The following is an 8,918-nucleotide window of genomic DNA, read 5'->3' on the forward strand; positions in this document are numbered from 1 at the left end:
ACAACATGCAGCTCTTGATCTCAAGGTCGTTAGCTCGAGCCCCTCGTTGGGCATAGAGATTATTTAAAAGAAAAAAAGAGGGGCACCTGGGTGGCTCAGTCATTAAGCACTTGCCTTCGGCTCAGGTCATGATCCCAGGGTCCTGGGATCAAGCCCCGCATCGGGCTCCCTGCTCAGCGGGGAGCCTGCTTCTCCCTCTCCCACTCCCCCTGTTTGTGTTCCCTCTCTCGCTGTGTCTCTTTCTGTCAAATAAATCAATAAAACATTTTTTAAAAAATGAAAGAAAGAAAGAAAGAAGAAAGAAAGAAAGAAAGAAAGAAAGAAAGAAAGAAAGAAAGAAAGAAAGAAAGAAAGGAAGGAAGGAAGAAAGAAAGAAAGAAAGAAAAAGAAAGAGGGGCGCCTGGGTGGCTCAGTCGGTTAAGTGTCTTCCTTCGGCTCAGGTCTTGATCCCAGGGTCGTGGGATCAAGCCCCGCATCGGGCTCCATGCTCAGCAGAGAGTCTGCTTCTCCCTCTCCCTCTGCCTGCCTGTCTGCCTACTTGTGATTCCTCTCTCTCTGTCAAATAAATACAATTTTTAAAAAAAGAGTTGTCTTCAAGATAATATGTACATAGTGATGAGATTAGCATGCATGATGCATGTTTGCTAGAAAAGAAACGCTAATTCAACTCCAACATCTTTAGAACCAACACGAAGAGAGAAATCAGTTACATGGTTCAGAGTTGATAGGATCCAACAAACCAGGGCTCAGGAGAAGTCCTAGCTATTCCTTGGTTCTAAGATCCTGAAATCACAGTTTCTCTGAGAATCTTCACAGAAATAATACGGTTTAAATGTCATAAACAACAAAAATTATTCAATTCAGCGAATGTTTATTGAGCTTTGATAATATGTCATTAATTTTATGTGTCAGCTTGGCTGGGCCATGGTGCCCAGATAGGTGGGCAAATAATATTCTGGATGTTTCTGTGAAGATGTTTTTGGATGAGATTGACAGCTAAACCTGTGAACTTTGAGTAAAGCAGATTGCCCTCTGCGATGTGGGTGAGCTTCTTCCTATCAGTTCAAAGTTCAAATAGAGCAAAATACTGATCTGTGTAGACATATATATACACAGACAGAGTCTATTGGTTCTGTTTTCTGGAGAACTCTGATTAATGTAGTAGAAACCTTTTCAGGGTCTGCCCGTCCTCCAACTATCAAAACTTCCTATCAAACCAAAGGGGCCCAGGTAGCACCTCTTCTATTACATGATCCGCATTTCTGAGACTCAGCTGATTGAAACAGTCTCTTGCCCCAGAGTTGGAATTGGAGGTAAGAGAAATTAGTGTCTGTTTCTTGAATGGCGGAGATGTAACCATTCTGGAGCATTGTACAGCCATCCTCCCATGCACTGAGTAGCCGAGAAAGCCACCACAATTAGAGAAGAGAGAGTTCCAGGAGTTCAGAGAAGCAGGGATAGAGACAAAGAGAGCAATGAGTTCCACATGCTTCCTGAAGCTAGCTGCCCAGGAATTCTCCTTACAATAAACTCTTCATTGTTTAATTGGGCTTGAGTTTGTTGTTTCCATTACTTGCTACCCAAAGAGCCTAATGAATATAACCTAGTGTGTCACACAATGCGTCAACCACTAGGGATACAGAGATAAAAAAAAAAAAAAAAAAAAGATATGGTTTCCATGCCACACCCTCACCCCACTAACTCCCCACCAAAAAAAAGACATGGTCCCTTCCTGTAAGAAACCTCCAGTACCCAAGGGAGAGGTACATATGTAAGCAGATAAATTCCATACAGTATAATAAGCGAGGAAATGTTTAGTGTTGCCAGGTTCGGAAAAGAAAAATGAAAACAGGATGCCTGGTTAAATTCGAACTTCAGATCAACAATAGACAATTTTTTAGTAGAAGTATTCCCGAAATATTTTATCTGGCAACCTCAGAGATATACTGTATAGAGATGTCAGAGAAAGGGGGGACTTAACCCAAAGTGAGGTGTCTCAGAAATCTTATTTTATTTATTTAGTTAGTTGGTTCTTTCCCGGAGAAAAGAGTGCTTTGGGTTGAGTTTTTCTTTTTTTCTTAAGATATTATTTATTTATTTGACAGAGAGAGAGAGACAGCAAGAGCGGGAACACAAGCAGGAGGAGTGGGAAAGGCCGAAGCAGGCTTCCCACTGAGCAGGGAGCCTGATGTGGGGCTCAATCCCAGGACCCTGGGATCATGACCTGAACCAAAGGCAGATGCGTAACCAATGAGCCACCCAGGCGCCCCTGAGTTTTGAATAATAAGTAAGAGTTCACCAGATCAAGAAATGTGGTAAGAGTTTTTGAGTGAAAAAGAGAAAACCACTCCACCAAAGGCACAGAAGCATGGCATATCTGTGTGTGTGTAGAAAACTCCAGCATCTTGGTATCGCTAAAGCTCAGGAGCTCCAGGCAATGAGATGAAAAATGTCAGTAAACGTATTGGAATTAAGATGACATGCTAAACACAAACAATGATTTCCCTTCCTGTGCATATGCCTATTGGAATGTCAGGAAAGATATTTTAAAAGCAGTAATTCATGACACTAGAAATCTAGAAGGGCTGTAGGCAGCGGATAAAAGAGTTAAAGAATTCCTGGAAAACAGAACATTGAAAGCATCAGATTAACAAAGAAATAAAGAAATTTTGGCTACAGAAACTGTAGCCAAAACACACACAGGAGAGAGTCACTTCAATGGGGGTAGGTAGAAGGGTAAGAACAGATTTACCTAAGGAAACCCCAAGGTCATTGTCAATAAATAGGAGAAAAGAGAAGAGCCTGGACACATCATTATGATAATTATTGAAAGATCTGGCCTGGAACAGCAGGATCTATTGGATTTCCCTCCCCTCCCCATGTTGCTAACCAACAGTTTGCTTCCAGAATAAAGGGCTGAGGATGTTTTTTCCTAAGCATGGCAGGAAAGGGTCCATGTTAGAAAACAAAGGAGGAGCCATTGGTGACTCTAGACTTTGGCCAAGACTATGGAGGGAGAAAATTCCAAACTAAAGTCATGAGCACTACTCTCTAAAGAGAGGGGATGCCTGGGTGGCTCGGTCAGTTAACCGTCTGCCTTGGGCTCAGGTCATGATCTTGGGGTCCAGGGATCAAGCCCCGAGTTGGGTTCCCTGCTCAGCGGGGAGTCTGCTTCTCCCTCTCCCTCTGCCTTTCCCCACACTGGTGAGTGCTTTCTCCCTCTCAAATAAATAAATAAATAAAATCTTAAAAACAACAACAACAACAAACAACTACTCTTTAAAGAGAGAATTGTGTTTCAGGAGATAGGTAGAGGGCCCCAGATAAGAGTCAGCTGCCTCCATAACCACTCACTCTCTCTCTGCACATATATATATGTATATATATTATCTTTCCACCTTGACAAATACTCCTGAATAACAGAATATTTAAAAAAAAATTTTTTTAAAGATTTATTTATTTATTTGAGAGAAAAAGAGGTGCAGAAGGGCAGAGGGAGAGGGAGAGAGAAACTAAAGCAGACTCCATGCTGAGTGCAGAGCCCAACACGGGGCCAGATTCCACGACCCAGAGATCATGAACTGAGCAGAAACCAGGAGTCGGACGCTCAACCAACTGCACCATCTAGGCGCCCCGAAAACCAAAGTATTTTAAAGTATGCAAAGCCATGGTTTTGCAAAATATCAACAAGGTCTGACTTTAATTAGTATTGCACCTGTCTGGATACTCTGTTGATTGGCTGATTATGTTTAGATGTACGAGGGGGGTGGAAATCTAGAATTCATAAGTTATATTTATTCCCTAACATTTCTTTTTCTTGACCATTTTGGTAAAATCACTAACTATATTGTTACAGTCAAGATTTTTAGGGGCGCTTGGGTGGCTTAGTCATTAAGCGTCTGCCTTCGGCTCAGGTCATGATCCCAGGGTCCTGGGATCAAGCCCCGCATCGGGCTCCCTGCTCGGCGGGAAGCCTGCTTCTCCCTCTCCCACTCCCCCTGCTGGTGTTCCCTCTCTCGCTGTGTCTCTCTCTGTCAAATAAATAAATAAAATCTTTAAAAAAAAAAAAAGATTTTTACATAATTTGTCTGCTATTGAAAGTAACTATCTGAAGGATTAAAAATAAAATGTAGTCTTTAAGATGTACAAAATTTATATTGCATTTATGAAAATGTGTAAATTTAAGTAAATGTGATAATTATTTTTCATAAGTTTTCAAAAATGATATTTTCTTCTAAAATATTTAAAATTTTCAGAATTAAATGACAAACTGCAAATCAAAGTTCATGAGTATTGAATTTTTTAATCAAATTATTTTAGAGATGAAATTTAAATTTAATTTTTATAAATTTTATTTAACCAATATTAATTTTTAAATAAAAGGCACTAAAAGCTAGTTAAAAATTTAATTTTCACTGTCCATCTAGTTGCCAATAGAAAGGATCAGCACCATGTTACATGCTTATTATATTCTAAACATATATATATACAAATTTAAAAGCAATATGATTTATTCAACATTGCAAAATTTTATTCAGCTGTCATGTAGAATTGTTTCAAATATTGAGCTAATTCAAGAGAACCTCCAGATCTACAAAGGCAAGCCAGAAAATGGATGCTCAGGCTTCTTAGAAAATAATTCCTCATTATGTAAGAAACTATTGCATTCAACTTGAGAGGAAGGATTTGTCACAGTAATTAATTTGTATTTTCTCTTCTTTCGATGATTCTGCCTCTCAAATCCTCCATGCTGAAACAATACCTATTTCTGAACTCGATAGGGCACAACTCACAAGCCTTTATGCAGTTTGGACAGGATTGTCTCTTTTTGTTTCAAGGTCACGGACACGAGGCAAGGAAAGGTGTTTCTCTGAGGTTTGAATACAGTTAGCATGAGAGCATATGTTGAGGGATGCAGATCTTACTGTGCCAGGACCAAGGGCCTAGCCTGAGTGGAAAAGGCACTTATGTGTTCTTTAACCATTTATTTTTGTGCAGAGCCTTTTATGTCCAGCTCTCAGAGTGTTGATGCCCCCAACACTTCACCTTTGTCTCATGATTCACCTCTCACCTACAATCATCAGAATCAGTGTTCTGTGATCAAAACTTGAACCCACTGGGGTGCCTGGTAGCTCAGTTGGTTAAGGGTCTGACTCTTGGTTTTGGCTCAGCTCATGGTCTCTGGGTCATGAGATTGAGCCCCACGTCAGGCTCCTGGGCATGGAGCCTGCTTAAGATTCTCTCTCTCCCTCTGCTCTTCCCCATCTCTCTCTCTCTGTCCCTCTATAAATAAACAAAACAAAACAAAAACAAAACTTGAACCCACTGGGATAGGTGACCAGAAAGCCTCATTTGGGCATGGAAATAAGCTGTGGAATCTAGACCCACAAGCAAATATTAACAAGAAAAAAAAAAAAAAGCAAGAACCACCAAACACTTAAGAAAAATCAACACTATGGAAGAGAGACACCAAAGGCAACAAATAAGAGAATTGACACTTGGAAACACAATGTTAATAAGAGGGGAAGCAGGCAATGGCCAGATCCTGACAGGCTTTATTGGTCATGCTGAGGAGATTGGACTTTATGGAGTTGTCGGAGGGCCTGTGGAAGGTTTCCACCAGGGAATGGCTTTATCATATTCGGGTAATAGATAGGTCACTGGTTGCAGTGTGAGAAACAGTTTTGAGAGGAATGAGATTAGATGCAGGAAACAATTTAGGAATCTATTTAATAGTCCAGATGGGAGCTGATGGAGGCCTGAACTAAGGCATGGGATAAAGAAAATAGTCTGAAAGGACTCAGTAGATATAATCATTAGAACATAATGATTGATTGGAGGTAAGGAAGGAGGATAAAAATCAGTCAAGGATAATATCCAGGTTTCTGGTGTTTAGACTGATGGGATCACTGTGTTGCTAATTGATTTTGAAAAATGGGAGCAGAAGCAGATTTGGTTAAAATTAAAATTTAAAAATTAATAGTCATAACAAATAACAGCAAATAGTGATGGGATGGATGACACTTACTGAGCTTCTACTATATGCTATTTATGATTCCGTTTCATTCTTTAAACTAACTACACCTATTATTCCAGTTAATGCTATACACATTTTGAAAAATGGGTACTATTAATTAGTCTCTTTTGACAGGAAAAAAACTGAGGTGTAGCAGGGTCACCTAACTTGCCCGAACTCATAGACAATACCCTTGATAAATAGTGTTATTGTCATTGTAGCAAATAGTGTATTGGGATTGTTTCTTATAATGTCTGCTTTAATTTACTGCTGCATAACAAAAATACCAAAAGGTATTGGTTTAAACCAATAATAAACATTCATCATACCACACCTTTTCTGTGGATCAGGAATTCAGGAGCAGCTTAGTTAGGTAGTCCTCATTTTGGATGTCTCATGGGGTTGTAATCAAGATGTCAGCCAGGGCAATAGTCATCTGAAGGCTTGACTGGGATTGGAGGGTTCACTTCAAGATGCTGCACTCTCATGGTTGGCGCACTGGTGCCATGATTGGCAGGAGGCTTCAGTTCCTTCCCATGTGGACCTCTCCACAGGGCTGGTTGAGTGTCCTCAGGACATGGCGGCTGACTTCTGCAGAGTGAATGATCCAAGAAAGAAAGAGATAGGAGTTACAATATCTTTTATGTCTTAGCCTCAGAAATCACACAGTGTCATTTCCTCACTGTCCAGGTTCAGTGTAGGAGGAGAATAGAGAGAGATGAGCATCATTGGGGTCATCTTGGATACTGGTTGCCACGTGTCCCTTAATTTGGCCATGTGGCATTAAGTCACAGTACCTTCGACAGTGGTCTGGCTCTCAGCTCATCTGACTTAACCGATGGATAGATTTTTGGAGACAAGCGTGTGCTCCATACCCTGAAGGCAATCCTTTATTAATATTGTATCTGTCAATGAAGCTTTAGTCAATGTTAAGCATCAGGAAATTTGACATTGTAATCCCTGACAAGTTCCTTGAGGGCAATAAGCCTCCCCTGATGGTTAGCAATATAGAAGGCCTAGCATAGCTGATCTCTGTCTACATGGAACCCTCATCCCTGGCCACTCTCTGCCCATTCATACATTCCACTGTCACCCTCATTTTCCCCCACCTTGGAGCCTTTGAAGCTGCAGTTGCCTCTGCCTGGAATGCTTTCCCTTGCTTCCTCCCACTCCTTCTCTCCCTTGGCTTCTTATTCTAGACTTCAGCTTACTTGTCATTACCTCAGAGAGAGCATCCCTGCTGACATGGGACTCACATGGAGCTATGGCCTCTCATAATTGGGGTTCCTGAGCTATGTTCTGCCAGGAAGCAGGTGAAAAGAAATCTGTTTTACCTGAGGAAGACAGCTACATTAGCACTCTCATGGGGGGAAGAAAAGGCGCCATTTGTTATGGTTGTCATGAATAATAAAGACAATTATTGCTACCATTTGTCAGTACTTAGATAGCAGTTGTGCCCTTGTCCTCATCTCCTTCAGGAATTTACTTGCATAAACTGATAGTGAATAAAAGGGACTTTACTAAAGATGTCAAGGGAAGAATGAGAAGTAAACAATCTGAAAAAAAAAAATCTCCCTTAGATACCCCTGTTGCTCTGACATAGGGATATTTCTGGGGGGTTTTGAGGGGTAGCCCACTTTTTCTTTTAATTAGGCTCCATGCCCAGTGTGGAGCCCGATGTGGGGCTTGAACTCACCACCCTGAGATCAAGACCTGAGATCAAGAGTCAGATGCTTAACCAATTGAGCCACCCAGGCGCCCTGACATAGGGATATTTCATCCAGTGTCCTGCTGTAAATACTTACTAAGCAGGTGTTTGGAAGGTGGGAAGGGCTCATTTGTACACTTGCCAGGTGCCGTGGTGTAAATATTCTCACCATGGTTAATCGCACACTACCAACACAGTATCACCAAACACAGAACTGGAAGGAGATGCCAACAATCAGCCCTAGGAAGCCAATAGGAGCCACCTCCAGCACATCCTAACACCCATTCAACACCAACGTCTTTAATTCTTTTATTTTCTTCCTCAGATTTATTCCATCTCTCAGCCCCTAACCATCAAACTTTGTCTATCCAGACCCTATTAGGCATTCAGAAAAGCAAAAGGTCTTCAGTTAATGCATTCATCCTTCCTAGAAAGCGGTCAATTTTGATAGCAGAGCTTGAATTTTGGGGTCTTGGGTCAAAGAAGCCCATCAAAGTATTTCTCTTAAACTCATGTGCTAGAGCCAAGAGTAATTCAAGAGAACGTTATTTCCTGTTTTTCTTTATACATGCATCATTTCATTTATAATCTTTGTAACTGTATTGGGTATCATTACCCAATTTTCCATTTAGGAAATTGATGTTGAGGGATTTTTTTTTTCAGTTTTATAACTTTATTTGACAATCAGTGATTAGTTATCATCCACATTAACTGTCTGTAGATTTTTGAAAGTGACTACAGGTACATAGGTAACCAACATATAGAACTTGTTTGGTGAATCTTCATCCTCATTACATTTTCTGGACAACCACACATGGATGTGGTATGGAACATTCTTTATTCCTTTGGCCCAGATGGCTTTGTGGAGCCTGGTGTTGATGTGCACATCTGGAGTTCCCATCTCCTTCATGGCACATTTCTGGATCTCTTTGAGTGCCCGAGGGGCATGCTTCTGGAAACCCACTCCATGGACGTGCTTGTGAATATTGATGATGTATTCTCTGGTCACTACCTCGCTGATGGCAGAACAGCCCTTTTTCTTCTTGCCACCCTTCTTCGTATGAGCGATTCTGCTGGGCCCTGGTTGGAAAAGTTGAAGTTGAGGGATTTTAAGTGACTAGGATTTGCTAGGGCTGACTGATTCTGTGTCTGTGCTCTTCATCCTTACCTTACATTATGCGCACCTGTGCATCT

The sequence above is a fragment of the Eumetopias jubatus genome, unplaced genomic scaffold (genome assembly GCF_037043125.1).
Source record: "Eumetopias jubatus isolate StellerSeaLion01/CBP00866 unplaced genomic scaffold, mEumJub1_p1.0 scaffold_6, whole genome shotgun sequence".
Classification (NCBI taxonomy): domain Eukaryota; kingdom Metazoa; phylum Chordata; class Mammalia; order Carnivora; family Otariidae; genus Eumetopias; species Eumetopias jubatus.